Consider the following 18,962-nt stretch of genomic DNA (forward strand, 5'->3'; position numbering starts at 1 on the left):
AGAGACTCTTCTTACAGTCGGTGCTTTGAGCATTCCCTGTGAGACCAGTAATAGTACCCGATACACCACTGCAGGTTCAATGTATTCCTTGGACCTTCACATTGACGATGAAACACAGAAATGGTATCGGAATTAAATACAAAAGGCACAATGCCGCCTTAAGTACAAGAATAGAGACTCTTCTTACAGTCGGTGCTTTGAGCATTCCCTGTGATACCAGTATTAGTTTCCGCTACACCTCTGCAGGTTCAGTTTATTCCTTGGATCTTCACATTGACGATGAAACACAGAAATGGCATCGGAATTAAATTCTAAAGCCACAATGCCGCCTTAAGTACAAGAATAGAGACTCTTCTTACAGTCGGTGCTTTGAGAATTCCCTGTGAGACCAGTATTAGTTTCCGCTACACCTCTGCAGGTTCAGTTTATTCCTTGGACCTTCACATTGACGATGAAACACAGAAATGGCATCGAAATTAAATACAAAAGCCACAATGCCGCCTTAAGTACAAGAATAGAGACTCTTCTTACAGTCGTTGCTTCGAGCATTCCCTGTGAGACCATTATTAGTTTCTGCTACACCTCTGCAGGTTCAATGTATTCCTTGGTCCTTCACATTGACGATGAAACACAGAAATGGCATCGGAATTAAATACAAAAGGCACAATGCCGCCTTAAGTACAAGAATAGAGACTCTTCTTACAGTCGGTGCTTTGAGCATTCCCTGTGAGACCAGTATTAGTTTCCGCTACACCTCTGCAGGTTCAGTTTATTCCTTGGACCTTCACATTGACGATGAAACACAGAAATGGCATCGGAATTAAATACAAAAGCCACAATGCCGCCTTAAGTACAAGAATAGAGACTCTTCTTACAGTCGGTGCTTTGAGCATTCCCTGTGAGACCAGTAATAGTTTCCGCTACACCTCTGCAGGTTCAGTTTATTCCTTTGACCTTCACATTGACGATGAAACACAGAAATGGCATCGGAAATAAATACAAAAGGCACAATGCCGCTTTAAGTACAAGAATAGAGACTCTTCTTACAGTCGGTGCTTTGAGCATTCCCTGTGAGACCAGTAATAGTATCCGATACACCACTGCAGGTTCAATGTATTCCTTGGACCTTCAAATTGACGATGAAACACAGAAATGGCATCGTAATTAAATACAAAAGGCACAATGCCGCCTTAAGTACAAGAGTAGAGACTCTTCTTACAGTCGATGCTTTGAGCATTCCCTGTGAGACCAGTATTAGTTTCCGCTACACCTCTGCAAGTTCAGTTTATTCCTTGGACCTTCACATTGACGATGAAACACAGATATGGCATCGGAATTAAATAAAAAAGGCACAATGCCGCCTTAAGTACAAGAATAGAGACTCTTCTTACAGTCGGTGCTTTGAGCATTCCCTGTGAGACCAGTAATAGTTTCCGCTACACCTCTGCAGGTTCAGTTTATTCCTTTGACCTTCACATTGACGATGAAACACAGAAATGGCATCGGAAATAAATACAAAAGGCACAATGCCGCCTTAAGTACAAGAATAGAGACTCTTCTTACAGTCGGTGCTTTGAGCATTCCCTGTGATACCAGTATTAGTTTCCGCTACACCTCTGCAGGTTCAGTTTATTCCTTGGATCTTCACATTGACGATGAAACACAGAAATGGCATCGGAATTAAATACAAAAGCCACAATGCCGCCTTAAGTACAAGAATAGAGACTCTTCTTACAGTCGGTGCTTTGAGCATTCCCTGTGAGACCAGTATTAGTTTCCGCTACACCTCTGCAAGTTCAGTTTATTCCTTGGACCTTCACATTGACGATGAAACACAGATATGGCATCGGAATTAAATACAAAAGGCACAATGCCGCCTTAAGTACAAGAATAGAGACTCTTCTTACAGTCGGTGCTTTGAGCATTCCCTGTGAGACCAGTAATAGTACCCGATACACCACTGCAGGTTCAATGTATTCCTTGGACCTTCACATTGACGATGAAACACAGAAATGGTATCGGAATTATATACAAAAGGCACAATGCCGCCTTAAGTACAAGAATAGAGACTCTTCTTACAGTCGGTGCTTTCAGCATTCCCTGTGATACCAGTATTAGTTTCCGCTACACCTCTGCAGGTTCAGTTTATTCCTTGGATCTTCAAATTGACGATGAAACACAGAAATGGCATCGGAATTAAATACAAAAGCCACAATGCCGCCTTAAGTACAAGAATAGAGACTCTTCTTACAGTCGGTGCTTTGAGAATTCCCTGTGAGACCAGTATTAGTTTCCGCTACACCTCTGCAGGTTCAGTTTATTCCTTGGACCTTCACATTGACGATGAAACACAGAAATGGCATCGAAATTAAATACAAAAGCCACAATGCCGCCTTAAGTACAAGAATAGAGACTCTTCTTACAGTCGTTGCTTCGAGCATTCCCTGTGAGACCATTATTATTTTCTGCTACACCTCTGCAGGTTCAATGCATTCCTTGGACCTTCACATTGACGATGAAACACAGAAATGGCATCGGAATTAAATACAAAAGGCACAATGCTGCCTTAAGTACAAGAATAGAGACTCTTCTTACAATCGGTGCTTTGAGCATTCCCTGTGAGACCAGTATTAGTTTCCGCTACACCTCTGCAGGTTCAGTTTATTCCTTGGACCTTCACATTGACGATGAAACACAGAAATGGCATCGGAATTAAATACAAAAGGCACAATGCCGCCTTAAGTACAAGAATAGAGACTCTTCTTACAGTCGGTGCTTTGAGCATTCCCTGTGAGACCAGTAATAGTTTCCGCTACACCTCTGCAGGTTCAGTTTATTCCTTTGACCTTCACATTGACGATGATACACAGGAATGGCATCGGAAATAAGTACAAAAGGCACAATGCCGCCTTAAGTACAAGAATAGAGACTCTTCTTACAGTCGGTGCTTTGAGCATTCCCTGTGAGACAAGTAATAGTATCCGATACACCACTGCAGGTTCAATGTATTCCTTGGACCTTCATATTGACGATGAAACACAGAAATAGCATCGGAATTAAATACAAAAGGCACAATGCCGCCTTAAGTACAAGAATAGAGACTCTTCTTACAGTCGGTGCTTTGAGCCTTCCCTGTGAGACCAATATTAGTCTCCGCTACACCTCTGCAGGTTCAGTTTGTTCCTGGGACCTTCACATTGACGATGAAACACAGAAATGGCATCGGAATTAAATACAAAAGGCACAATGCCGCCTTAAGTATAAGAATAGAGGCTCTTCTTACAGTCGGTGTTTTGAGCATTCCCTGTGAGACCAGTAATAGTATCCGATACACCACTGCAGGTTCAATGTATTCCTTGGACCTTCACATTGACGATGAAACACAGAAATGGCATCGGAATTAAATACAAAAGCCACAATGCCGCCTTAAGTACAAGAATAGAGACTCTTCTTACAGTCGGTGCTTTGAGCATTCCCTGTGAGACCAGTATTAGTTTCCGCTACACCTCTGCAGGTTCAGTTTATTCCTTGGACCTTCACATTGACGATGAAACACAGAAATGGCATCGGAATTAAATAGAAAAGGCACAATGCCGCCTTAAGTACAAGAATAGAGACTCTTCTTACAGTCGGTGCTTTGAGCATTCCCTGTGATACCAGTATTAGTTTCCGCTACACCTCTGCAAGTTCAGCTTATTCCTTGGACCTTCACATTGACGATGAAACACAGATATGGCATCGGAATTAAATACAAAAGGCACAATGCCGCCTTAAGTACAAGAATAGAGACTCCTCTTACAGTCGGTGCTTTGAGCATTCCCTGTGAGACCAGTAATAGTACCCGATACACCACTGCAGGTTCAATGTATTCCTTGGACCTTCACATTGACGATGAAACACAGAAATGGTATCGGAATTAAATACAAAAGGCACAATGCCGCCTTAAGTACAAGAATAGAGACTCTTCTTACAGTCGGTGCTTTGAGCATTCCCTGTGATACCAGTATTAGTTTCCGCTACACCTCTGCAGGTTCAGTTTATTCCTTGGATCTTCACATTGACGATGAAACACAGAAATGGCATCGGAATTAAATACAAAAGGCACAATGCCGCCTTAAGTACAAGAATAGAGACTCTTCTTACAGTCGGTGCTTTGAGAATTCCCTGTGAGACCAGTATTAGTTTCCGCTACACCTCTGCAGGTTCAGTTTATTCCTTGGACCTTCACATTGACGATGAAACACAGAAATGGCATCGAAATTAAATACAAAAGCCACAATGACGCCTTAAGTACAAGAATAGAGACTCTTCTTACAGTCGTTGCTTCGAGCATTCCCTGTAAGACCATTATTAGTTTCTGCTACACCTCTGCAGGTTCAATGTATTCCTTGAACCTTCACATTGACGATGAAACACAGAAATGGCATCGGAATTAAATACAAAAGGCACAATGCCGCCTTAAGTACAAGAATAGAGACTCTTCTTACTGTCGGTGCTTTGAGCATTCCCTGTGAAACCAGTATTAGTTTCCGCTACACCTCTGCAGGTTCAGTTTATTCCTTGGACCTTCACATTGACGATGAAACACAGAAATGGCATCGGAATTAAATACAAAAGGCACAATGCCGCCTTAAGTACAAGAATAGAGACTCTTCTTACAGTCGGTGCTTAGAGCATTCCCTGTGAGACAAGTAATAGTTTCTGCTACACCTCTGCAGGTTCAGTTTATTCCTTTGACCTTCACATTGACGATGAAACACAGAAATGGCATCGGAAATAAATACAAAAGGCACAATGCCGCCTTAAGTACAAGAATAGAGACTCTTCTTACAGTCGGTGCTTTGAGCATTCCCTGTGAGACCAGTAATAGTATCCGATACACCACTGCCGGTTCAATGTATTCCTTGGACATACACATTGACGATGAAACACATAAATCGCATCGGAATTAAATACAAAAGGCACAATGCCGCCTTAAGTACAAGAATGGAGACTCTTCTTACAGTCGATGCTTTGAGCATTCCCTGTGAGACAAGTAATAGTATCCGATACACCACTGCATGTTCAATGTATTCCTTGGACCTTCATATTGACGATGAAACACAGAAATGGCATCGGAATTAAATACAAAAGGCACAATGCCGCCTTAAGTACAAGAATAGAGACTCTTCTTACAGTCGGTGCTTTGAGCCTTCCCTGTGAGACCAATATTAGTCTCCGCTACGCCTCTGCAGGTTCAGTTTGTTCCTGGGACCTTCACATTGACGATGAAACACAGATATGGCATCGGAATTAAATACAAAAGGGACAATGCCGCCTTAAGTACAAGAATAGAGACTCTTCTTACAGTCGGTGCTTTGAGCATTCCCTGTGAGACCAGTAATAGTACCAGATACACCACTGCAGGTTCAATGTATTCCTTGGACCTTCACATTGACGATGAAACACAGAAATGGTATCGGAATTAAATACAAAAGGCAAAATGCCGCCTTAAGTACAAGAATAGAGACTCTTCTTACAGTCGGTGCTTTGAGCATTCCCTGTGATACCAGTATTAGTTTCCGCTACACCTCTGCAGGTTCAGTTTATTCCTTGGATCTTCACATTGACGATGAAACACAGAAATGGCATCGGAATTAAATACAAAAGGCACAATGCCGCCTTAAGTACAAGAATAGAGACTCTTCTTACAGTCGTTGCTTCGAGCATTCCCTGTGAGACCATTATTAGTTTCTGCTACACCTCTGCAGGTTCAATGTATTCCTTGGACCTTCACATTGACGATGAAACACAGAAATGGCATCGGAATTAAATACAAAAGGCACAATGCCGCCTTAAGTACAAGAATAGAGACTCTTCTTACAGTCGGTGCATTGAGCATTCCCTGTGGGACCAGTATTAGTTTCCGCTACACCTCTGCAGGTTCAGTTTATTCCTTGGACCTTCACATTGACGATGAAACACAGAAATGGCATCGGAGATAAATACAAAAGGCACAATGCCGCCTTAAGTACAAGAGTAGAGACTCTTCTTACAGTCGGTGTTTTGAGCATTCCCTGTGAGACCAGTAATAGTATCCGATACACCACTGCCGGTTCAATGTATTCCTTGGACCTTCACATTGACGATGAAACACAGAAACGGCATCGGAAATAAATACAAAAGGCACAATGGCGCCTTAAGTACAAGAATGGAGACTCATCTTACAGTCGATGATTTGAGCATTCCCTGTGAGACAAGTAATAGTATCCGATACACCACTGCAGGTTCAATGTATTCCTTGGACATACACATTGACGATGAAACACAGAAATCGCATCGGAATTAAAAACAAAAGGCACAATGCCGCCTTAAGTACAAGAATAGAGACTCTTCTTACAGTCGGTGCTTTGAGCCTTCTCTGTGAGACCAATATTAGTCTCCGCTACACCTCTGCAGGTTCAGTTAGTTCCTGGGACCTTCACATTGACGATGAAACACAGAAATGGTATCGGAATTAAATACAAAAGGCACAATGCCGCCTTAAGTACAAGAATAGAGACTCTTCTTACAGTCGGTGCTTTGAGCATTCCCTGTGAGACCAGTATTAGTTTCCGCTACACCTCTGCAGGTTCAGTTTATTCCTTGGACCTTCACATTGACGATGAAACACAGAAACGGCATCGGAATTAAATACAAAAGGCACAATGCCGCCTTAAGTACAAGAATAGAGACTCTTCTTACAGTCGGTGCTTTGAGCATTCCCTGTAAGACCAGTATTTGCTTCCGCTACACCTCTGCAGGTTCAGTTTATTCCTTGGACCTTCACATTGACGATGAAACACAGAAACGGCATCGGAATTAAATACAAAAGGCACAATGGCGCCTTCAGTGCAAGAATAGAGACTCTTCCTACAGTCGGTGTTTTGAGCAATCCCTGTGAGACCAGTAATAGTATCCGATACACCACTGCAGGTTCAATGTATTCCTTGGACATACACATTGACGATGAAACACAGAAATCGCATCGGAATTAAAAACAAAAGGCACAATGCCGCCTTAAGTACAAGAATAGAGACTCTTCTTACCGTCGGTGCTTTGAGCATTCCCTGTGAGACCAGTATTAGTTTCCGATACACCTCTGCAGGTTCAGTTTATTCCCTGGACCTTCACATTGACGATGAAACACAGAAATGGCATCGGAATTAAATACAAAAGGCACAATGCCGCCTTAAGTACAAGAATAGAGACTCTTCTTATAGTCGGTGCTTTGAGCATTCCCTGTGAACCAGTATTAGTTTCCGCTACACCTCTGTATGTTCAGTTTATTCCTTGGACCTTCACATTGACGATGAACCACAGAAACGGCATCGGAATTAAATACAAAAGGCACAATGCCGCCTTAAGTACAAGAATAGAGACTCTTCTTACAGTCGATGTTTTGAGCATTCCCTGTGAGACCAGTAATAGTATCCGATACACCACTGCAGGTTAAATGTATTCCTTGCACCTTCACATTGACGATGAAACACAGAAATGGCATCGGAATTAAATACAAAAGCCACAATGCCGCCTTAAGTACAGGAATAGAGACTCTTCTCACAGTCGGTGCTTTGAGCATTCCCTGTGAGACCAGTAATAGTATCCAATACACCACTGCAGGTTCAATGTATTCCTTGGACCTTCAAATTGACGATGAAACACAGAAATGGCATCGGAATTAAATACAAAAGGCACTATGCCGCCTTAAGTACAAGAGTAGAGACTCTTCTTACAGTCGGTGCTATGAGCATTCCCTGTGAGACCAGTAATAGTATCCGATACACCACTGCAGGTTCAATGTATTCCTTGGACCTTCACATTGACGATGAAACACAGAAACGGCATCGGAATTAAATACAAAAGGCACAATGCCGCCTTAAGTACAAGAATAGAGAGTCTTCTTACAGACGGTGTTTTGAGCATTCCCTGTGAGACCAGTAATAGTATCCGATACACCACTGCCGGTTCAATGTATTCCTTGGACATACACATTGACGATGAAACACAGACATCGCATCGGAATTAAATACAAAAGGCACAATGCCGCCTTAAGTACAAGAATAGAGACTCTTCTTACAGTCGATGCTTTGAGCATTCCCTGTGAGACAAGTAATAGTATCCGATACACCACTGCAGGTTCAATGTATTCCTTGGACCTTCACATTGACGATGAAACACAGAAATGGCAACGGAATTAAATACAAAAGGCACAATGCCGCCTTAAGTACAAGAATAGAGACTCTTCTTACAGTCGGTGCTTTGAGCATTCCCTGTGAGACCAGTATTAGTTTCCGCTACACCTCTGCAGGTTCAGTTTGTTCCTGGGACCTTCACCTTGACGATGAAACACAGAAATGGCATCGGAATTAAATACAAAAGGCACAATGCTGCCTTAAGTATAAGAATAGAGACTCTTCTTACAGTCGGTGTTTTGAGCATTCCCTGTGAGACCAGTAATAGTATCCGATACACCACTGCAGGTTCAATGTATTCCTTGGACCTTCACATTGACGATGAAACACAGAAATGGCATCGGAATTAAATACAAAAGCCACAATGCCGCCTTAAGTACAAGAATAGAGACTCTTCTTACAGTCGGTGCTTTGAGCATTCCCTGTGAGACCAGTATTAGTTTCCGCTACACCTCTGCAGGTTCAGTTTATTCCTTGGACCTTCACATTGACGATGAAACACAGAAATGGCATCGGAATTAAATACAAAAGGCACAATGCCGCCTTAAATACAAGAATAGAGACTCTTCTTACAGTCGGTGCTTTGAGCATTCCCTGTGAAATCAGTATTAGTTTCCGCTACACCTCTGCACGTTCAGTTTATTCCTTGGACTTTCACATTGACGATGAAACAGAGAAACGGCATCGGAATTAAATACAAAAGGCACAATGCCGCCTTAAGTACAAGAATAGAGACTCTTCCTACAGTCGGTGTTTTGAGCATTCCCTGTGATACCAGTAATAGTATCCGATACACCACTGCAGGTTCAATGTATTCCTTGGACATACACATTGACGATGAAACACAGAAATCGCATCGGAATTAAATACAAAAGGCACAATGCCGCCTTAAGTACAAGAATAGAGACTCTTATTACAGTCGGTGCTTTGAGCATACCCTGTGAGACCAGTATTAGTATCCTATACACCACTGCAGGTTCAATGTATTCCTTGGACCTTCACATTGACGATGAAACACAGAAATGGCATCGGAATTAAATACAAAAGGCACAATGCCGCCTTAAGTACAAGAATAGAGACTCTTCTTATAGTCGGTGCTTTGAGAATTCCCTGTGAACCAGTATTAGTTTCCGCTACACCTCTGTGGGTTCAGTTTATTCCTTGGACCTTCACATTGACGATGAAACACAGAAACGGCATCGGAATTAAATACAAAAGGCACAATGCCGCCTTAAGTACAAGAATAGAGACTCTTCTTACAGTCGATGCTTTGAGCATTCCCTGTGAGACCAGTATTAGTTTCCGCTACACCTCTGCAGGTTCAGTTTATTCCTTGGACCTTCACATTGACGATGAATCACAGAAATGACATCGGAATTAAATACAAAAGGCACAATGCCGCCTTAAGTACAAGAATAGAGACTCTGCTTACAGTCGGTGTTTTGAGCATTCCCTGTGAGACCAGTAATAGTACCCGATACACCACTGCAGGTTCAATGTATTCCTTGGACCTTCACATTGACGATGAAACACAGAAATGGTATCGGAATTAAATACAAAAGGCACAAAGCCGCCTTAAGTACAAGAATAGAGACTCTTCTTACAGTCGGTGCTTTGAGCATTCCCTGTGAGACCAGTATTAGTTTCCGTTACACCTCTGCAGGTTCAGTTTATTCCTTGGACCTTCACATTGACGATGAAACACAGAAATGGCATCGGAATTAAATACAAAAGGCACAATGCTGCCTTAAGTACAAGAATAGAGACTCTTCTTACAGTCGGTGCTTTGAGCATTCCCTGTGAGACCAGTATTAGTTTCCGCTACACCTCTGCAGGTTCAGTTAATTCCTTGGACCTTCACATTGACGATGAAACACAGAAACGGAATCGGAATTAAATACAAAAGGCACAATGCCGCCGTAAGTACAAGAATAGAGACTCTTCCTACAGTCGCTGTTTTGAGCATTCCCTGTGAGACCAGTAATGGTATCCGATACACCACTGCCGGTTCAATGTATTCCTTGGACATACACATTGACGATGAAACACAGAAATCGCATCGGAATTAAATACAAAAGGCACAATGCCGCCATAAGTACAAGAATAGAGACTCTTCTTACAGTCGGTGCTTTGAGCATTCCCTGTGAGACAAGTAATAGTATCCGATACACCACTGCAGGTTCAATGTATTACTTGGACCTTCACATTGACGATGAAACACAGAAATGGCATCGGAATTAAATACAAAAGGCACAATTCCGCCTTAAGTACAAGAATAGAGACTCTTCTTACAGTCGGTGCTTTGAGCATTCCCTGTGAGACCAGTATTAGTTTCCGCTACACCTCTGCAGGTTCAGTTTGTTCCTGGGACCTTCACATTGACGATGAAACACAGAAATGGCATCGGAATTAAATACAAAAGGCACAATGCCGCCTTAAGTATAAGAATAGAGACTCTTCTTACGGTCGGTGCTTTGAGCATTCCCTGTGAGACCAGTAATAGTACCCGATACACCACTGCAGGTTCAATGTATTCCTTGGACCTTCACATTGACGATGAAACACAGAAATGGTATCGGAATTAAATACAAAATGCACAATGCCGCCTTAAGTACAAGAATAGAGACTCTTCTTACAGTCGGTGCTTTGAGCATTCCCTGTGAGACCAGTATTAGTTTCCGCTACACCTCTGCAGGATCAGTTTATTCCTTGGACCTTCACATTGACGATGAAACACAGAAACGGCATCGGAATTAAATACAAAAGGCACAATGCCGCCTTAAGTACAAGAATAGAGACTCTTCTAACAGTCGGTGCTTTGAGCATTCCCTGCGGGACCAGTATTAGTTTCCGCTACACCTCTGCAGGTTCAGTTTATTCCTTGGACCTTCACATTGACGATGAAACACAGAAACGGCATCGGAATTAAATACAAAAGGCACAATGCCGCCTTAAGTACAAGAATAAAGACACTTCTTACAGTCGGTGTTTTGAGCATTCCCTGTGAGACCAGTAATAGTATCCGATACACCACTGCCGGTTCAATGTATTCCTTGGACCTTCAAATTGACGATGAAACACAGAAATGGCATCGGAATTAAATACAAAAGCCACAATGCCGCCTTAAGTACAAGAATAGAGACTCTTCTTACAGTCGGTGCTTTGAGCATTCCCTGTGAGACCAGTATTAGTTTCCACTACACCTTTGCAGGTTATGTTTATTCCTAGGACCTTCACAATGACGATGAAACACAGAAATGGCATCGGAATTAAATTCAAAAGGCACAATGCCCCCTTAAGTATAAGAATAGAGACTCTTCTTACAGACGGTGTTTTGAGCATTCCCTGTGAGACCAGTAATAGTATCCGATACACCACTGCAGGTTCAATGTATTCCTTGGACCTTCACATTGACGATGAAACACAGAAATGGCATCGGAATTAAATACAAAATGCACAATGCCGCCTTGAGTACAAGAATAGAGACTCTTCTTACAGTCGGTGCTTTGAGCATTCCCTGTGAGACCAATATTAGTTTCCGCTACACCTCTGCAGGTTCAGTTTATTCCTTGGACCTTCACATTGACGATGAAACACAGAAATGACATCGGAATTAAATACAAAAGGCACAATGCCGCCTTAAGTACAAGAATAGAGACTCTTCTTACAGTCGGTGCTTTGAGCATTCCCTGTGAGACCAGTAATAGTACCCGATACACCACTGCAGGTTCAATGTATTCCTTGGACCTTCACATTGACGATGAAACACAGAAATGGTATCGGAATTAAATACAAAAGGCACAATGCCGCCTTAAGTACAAGAATAGAGACTCTTCTTACAGTCGGTGCTTTGAGCATTCCCTGTGAGACCAGTATTAGTTTCCGTTACACCTCTGCAGGTTCAGTTTATTCCTTGGACCTTCACATTGACGATGAAACACAGAAATGGCATCGGAATTAAATACAAAAGGCACAATGCCGCCTAAAGTACAAGAATAGAGACTCTTCTTACAGTCGGTGCTTTGAGCATTCCCTGTGAGACCAGTATTAGTTTCCGCTACACCTCTGCAGGTTCAGTTTATTCCTTGGACCTTCACATTGACGATGAAACACAGAAACGGCATCGGAATTAAATACAAAAGGCACAATGCCGCCTTAAGTACAAGAATAGAGACTCCTCCTACAGTCGGTGTTTTGAGCATTTCCTGTGAGACCAGTAATAGTATCCGATACACCACTGCAGGTTCAATGTATTCCTTGGACATACACATTGACGATGAAACACAGAAATCGCATCGGAATTAAATACAAAAGGCCCAATGCCGCCTTAAGTACAAGAATAGAGACTCTTCTTACAGTCGGTGCTTTGAGCATTCCCTGTGAGACCAGTAATAGTATCCGATACACCACTGCATGTTCAATGTATTCCTTGGACCTTCACATTGACGATGAAACACAGAAATGGCATCGGAATTAAATACAAAAGGCACAATGCCGCCTTAAGTACAAGAATAGAGACTCTTCTTACAGTCGGTGCTTTGAGCATTCCCTGTGAGACCAGTATTAGTTTCCGCTACACCTCTGCTGGTTCAGTTTATTCCTTGGACCTTCACATTGACGATGAAACACAGAAATGGCATCGGAATTAAATACAAAAGGCACAATGCCGCCTTAAGTACAACAATAGAGACTCTTCCTACAGTCGGTGCTTTGAGCATTCCCTGTGAGACCAGTAATAGTACCCGATACACCACTGCAGGTTCAATGTATTCCTTGGACCTTCACATTGACGATGAAACACAGAAATGGTATCGGAATTAAATACAAAAGGCACAATGTCGCCTTAAGTACAAGAATAGAGACTCTTCTTACAGTCGGTGCTTTGAGCATTCCCTGTGAGACCAGTATTAGTTTCCGCTACACCTCTGCAGGTTCAGTTTATTCCTTGGACCTTCACATTGACGATGAAACACAGAAATGGCATCGGAATTAAATACAAAAAGCACAATGCCGCCTTCAGTACAAGAATAGAGACTCTTCTTACAGTCGGTGCTTTGAGCATTCCCTGTGGGACCAGTATTAGTTTCCGCTACAACTCTGCAGGTTCAGTTTATTCCTTGGACCTTCACATTGACGATGAAACACAGAAACGGCATCGGAATTAAATACAAAAGGCACAATGCCGCCTTAAGTACAAGAATAGAGACACTTCTTACAGTCGGTGTTTTGTCCATTCCCTGTGAGACCAGTAATAGTATCCGATACACCACTGCCGGTTCAATGTATTCCTTGGACCTCCAAATTGACGATGAAACACAGAAATGGCATCGGAATTAAATACAAAAGGCACAATGCCGCCTTAAGTACAAGAATAGAGACTCTTCTTACAGTCGGTGCTTTGAGCATTCCCTGTGAGACCAGTAATAGTATCCGATACACCACTGCAGGTTCAATGTATTCCTTGGACCATCACACTGACGATGAAACACAGAAATGGTATCGGAATTAAATCCAAAAGGCACAATGCCGCCTTAAGTACAAGAATAGAGACTCTTTTTACAGTCGGTGCTTTGAGCATTCCCTGTGAGACCAGTAATAGTATCCGATACACCACTGCAGGTTCAATGTATTCCTTGGACCATCACATTGACGATGAAACACAGAAATGGCATCGGAATTAAATACAAAAGGCACAATGCCGCCTTGAGTACAAGAATAGAGACTTTTCTTACAGTCGGTGCTTTGAGCATTCCCTGTGAGACCAGTATTAGTTTCCGCTACACCTCTGCAGGTTCAGTTTATTCCTTGGACATTCACATTGACGATGAAACACAGAAATGACATCGGAATTAAATACAAAAGGCACAATGCCGCCTTAAGTACAAGAATAGATACTCTTCTTACAGTCGGTGCTTTGAGCATTCCCTGTGAGACCAGTAATAGTATCCGATACACCACTGCAGGTTCAATGTATTCCTTGGACCTTCACATTGACGATGAAACACAGAAATGGCATCGGAATTAAATACAAAATGCACAATGCCGCCTTGAGTACAAGAATAGAGACTCTTCTTACAGTCGGTGCTTTGAGCATTCCCTGTGAGACCAATATTAGTTTCCGCTACACCTCTGCAGGTTCAGTTTATTCCTTGGACCTTCACATTGACGATGAAACACAGAAATGACATCGGAATTAAATACAAAAGGCACAATGCCGCCTTAAGTACAAGAATAGAGACTCTTCTTACAGTCGGTGCTTTGAGCATTCCCTGTGAGACCAGTAATAGTACCCGATACACCACTGCAGGTTCAATGTATTCCTTGGACCTTCACATTGACGATGAAACACCGAAATGGTATCGGAATTAAATACAAAAGGCACAATGCCGCCTTAAGTACAAGAATAGAGACTCTTCTTACAGTCGGTGCTTTGAGCATTCCCTGTGAGACCAGTATTAGTTTCCGTTACACCTCTGCAGGTTCAGTTTATTCCTTGGACCTTCACATTGACGATGAAACACAGAAATGGCATCGGAATTAAATACAAAAGGCACAATGCCGCCTAAAGTACAAGAATAGAGACTCTTCTTACAGTCGGTGCTTTGAGCATTCCCTGTGAGACCAGTATTAGTTTCCGCTACACCTCTGCAGGTTCAGTTTATTCCTTGGACCTTCACATTGACGATGAAACACAGAAACGGCATCGGAATTAAATACAAAAGGCACAATGCCGCCTTAAGTACAAGAATAGAGACTCTTCCTACAGTCGGTGTTTTGAGCATTTCCTGTGAGACCAGTAATAGTATCCGATACACCACTGCAGGTTCAATGTATTCCTTGGACATACACATTGACGATGAAACACAGATATCGCATCGGAATTAAATACAAAAGGCACAATGCCGCCTTAAGTACAAGAATAGAGACTCTTCTTACAGTCGGTGATTTGAGCATTCCCTGTGAGACCAGTAATAGTATCCGATACACCACTGCATGTTCAATGTATTCCTTGGACCTTCACATTGACGATGAAACACAGAAATGGCATCGGAATTAAATACAAAAGGAACAATGCCGCCTTAAGTACAAGAATAGAGACTCTTCTTACAGTCGGTGCTTTGAGCATTCCCTGTGAGACCAGTATTAGTTTCCGCTACACCTCTGCAGGTTCAGTTTATTCCTTGGACCTTCACATTGACGATGAAACACAGAAATGGCATCGGAATTAAATACAAAAGGCACAATGCCGCCTTAAGTACAACAATAGAGACTCTTCCTACAGTCGGTGCTTTGAGCATTCCCTGTGAGACCAGTAATAGTACCCGATACACCACTGCAGGTTCAATGTATTCCTTGGACCTTCACATTGACGATGAAACACAGAAATGGTATCGGAATTAAATACAAAAGGCACAATGTCGCCTTAAGTACAAGAATAGAGACTCTTCTTACAGTCGGTGCTTTGAGCATTCCCTGTGAGACCAGTATTAGTTTCCGCTACACCTCTGCAGGTTCAGTTTATTCCTTGGACCTTCACATTGACGATGAAACACAGAAATGGCATCGGAATTAAATACAAAAAGCACAATGCCGCCTTCAGTACAAGAATAGAGACTCTTCTTACAGTCGGTGCTTTGAGCATTCCCTGTGGGACCAGTATTAGTTTCCGCTACACCTCTGCAGGTTCAGTTTATTCCTTGGACCTTCACATTGACGATGAAACACAGAAACGGCATCGGAATTAAATACAAAAGGCACAATGCCGCCTTAAGTACAAGAATAGAGACACTTCTTACAGTCGGTGTTTGACCATTCCCTGTGAGACCAGTAATAGTATCCGATACACCACTGCCGGTTCAATGTATTCCTTGGACCTCCAAATTGACGATGAAACACAGAAATGGCATCGGAATTAAATACAAAAGGCACAATGCCGCCTTAAGTACAAGAATAGAGACTCTTCTTACAGTCGGTGCTTTGAGCATTCCCTGTGAGACCAGTAATAGTATCCGATACACCACTGCAGGTTCAATGTATTCCTTGGACCATCACATTGACGATGAAACACAGAAATGGTATCGGAATTAAATCCAAAAGGCACAATGCCGCCTTAAGTACAAGAATAGAGACTCTTTTTACAGTCGGTGCTTTGAGCATTCCCTGTGAGACCAGTAATAGTATCCGATACACCACTGCAGGTTCAATGTATTCCTTGGACCATCACATTGACGATGAAACACAGAAATGGCATCGGAATTAAATACAAAAGGCACAATGCCGCCTTAAGTACAAGAATAGAGACTCTTCTTAAAGTCGGTGCTTTGAGCATTCCCTGTGAGACCAGTATTAGTTTCCACTACACCTTTGCTGGTTCAGTTTATTCCTAGGACCTTCACATTGACAATGAAACACAGAAATGGCATCGTAATTAAATACAAAAGGCACAATGCCGCCTTAAGTATAAGAATAGAAACTCTTCTTACAGTCGGTGTTTTGAGCATTCCCTGTGAGACCAGTAATAGTATCCGATACACCACTGCAGGTTCAATGTATTCCTTGGACCTTCACATTGACGATGAAACACAGAAATGGCATCGGAATTAAATACAAAAGGCACAATGCCGCCTTGAGTACAAGAATAGAGACTCTTCTTACAGTCGGTGCTTTGAGCATTCCCTGTGAGACCAGTATTAGTTTCCGCTACACCTCTGCAGGTTCAGTTTATTCCTTGGACATTCACATTGACGATGAAACACAGAAATGACATCGGAATTAAATACAAAAGGCACAATGCCGCCTTAAGTACAAGAATAGATACTCTTCTTACAGTCGGTGCTTTGAGCATTCCCTTTGAGACCAGTAATAGTATCCGATACACCACTGCAGGTTCAATGTATTCCTTGGACCTTCACATTGACGATGAAACACAGAAATGGCATCGGAATTAAATACAAAATGCACAATGCCGCCTTGAGTACAAGAGTAGAGACTCTTCTTACAGTCGGTGCTTTGAGCATTCCCTGTGAGACCAATATTAGTTTCCGCTACACCTCTGCAGGTTCAGTTTATTCCTTGGACCTTCACATTGACGATGAAACACAGAAATGACATCGGAATTAAATACAAAAGGCACAATGCCGCCTTAAGTACAAGATTAGAGACTCTTCTTACAGTCGGTGCTTTGAGCATTCCCTGTGAGACCAGTAATAGTACCCGATACACCACTGCAGGTTCAATGTATTCCTTGGACCTTCACATTGACGATGAAACACAGAAATGGTATCGGAATTAAATACAAAAGGCACAATGCCGCCTTAAGTACAAGAATAGAGACTCTTCTTACAGTCGGTGCTTTGAGCATTCCCTGTGAGACCAGTATTAGTTTCCGTTACACCTCTGCAGGTTCAGTTTATTCCTTGGACCTTCACATTGACGATGAAACACAGAAATGGCATCGGAATTAAATACAAAAGGCACAATGCCGCCTAAAGTACAAGAATAGAGACTCTTCTTACAGTCGGTGCTTTGAGCATTCCCTGTGAGACCAGTATTAGTTTCCGCTACACCTCTGCAGGTTCAGTTTATTCCTTGGACCTTCACATTGACGATGAAGCACAGAAACGGCATCGGAATTAAATACAAAAGGCACAATGCCGCCTTAAGTACAAGAATAGAGACTCTTCCTACAGTCGGTGTTTTGAGCATTTCCTGTGAGACCAGTAATAGTATCCAATACACCACTGCAGGTTCAATGTATTCCTTGGACATACACATTGACGATGAAACACAGAAATCGCATCGGAATTAAATACAAAAGGCACAATGCCGCCTTAAGTACAAAAATAGAGACTCTTCTTACAGTCGGTGATTTGAGCATTCCCTGTGAGACCAGTAATAGTATCCGATACACCACTGCAGGTTCAATGTATTCCTTGGACCTTCACATTGACGATGAAACACAGAAATGGCATCGGAATTAAATACAAAAGGCACAATGCCGCCTTAAGTACAAGAATAGAGACTCTTCTTACAGTCGGTGCTTTGAGCATTCCCTGTGAGACCAGTATTAGTTTCCGCTACACCTCTGCAGGTTCAGTTTATTCCTTGGACCTTCACATTGACGATGAAACACAGAAATGGCATCGGAATTAAATACAAAAGGCACAATGCCGCCATAAGTACAAGAATAGAGACTCTTCTTACAGTCGGTGCTTTGAGCATTCCCTGTGGGACCAGTATTAGTTTCCGCTACACCTCTGCAGGTTCAGTTTATTCCTTGGACCTTCACAATGACGATGAAACACAGAAACGTCATCGGAATTAAATACAAAAGGCACAATGCCGCCTTAAGTACAAGAATAGAGACACTTCGTACAGTCGGTGTTTTGAGCATTCCCTGTGAGACCAGTAATAGTATCCGATACACCACTGCCGGTTCAATGTATTCCTTGGACCTTCAAATTGACGATGAAAAACAGAAATGGCATCGGAATTAAATACAAAAGGCACAATGCCGCCTTAAGTACAAGAATAGAGACTCTTCTTACAGTCGGTGCTTTGAGCATTCCCTGTGAGACCAGTAATAGTATCTGATACACCACTGCAGGTTCAATGTATTCCTTGGACCATGACATTGACGATGAAACACAGAAATGGTATCGGAATTAAATACAAAAGGCACAATGCCGCCTTAAGTACAAGAATAGAGACTCTTTTTACAGTCGGTGCTTTGAGCATTCCCTGTGAGAC

This window comes from Schistocerca serialis, chromosome 3 (genome assembly GCF_023864345.2).
Source record: "Schistocerca serialis cubense isolate TAMUIC-IGC-003099 chromosome 3, iqSchSeri2.2, whole genome shotgun sequence".
Classification (NCBI taxonomy): Eukaryota; Metazoa; Arthropoda; class Insecta; order Orthoptera; family Acrididae; genus Schistocerca; species Schistocerca serialis.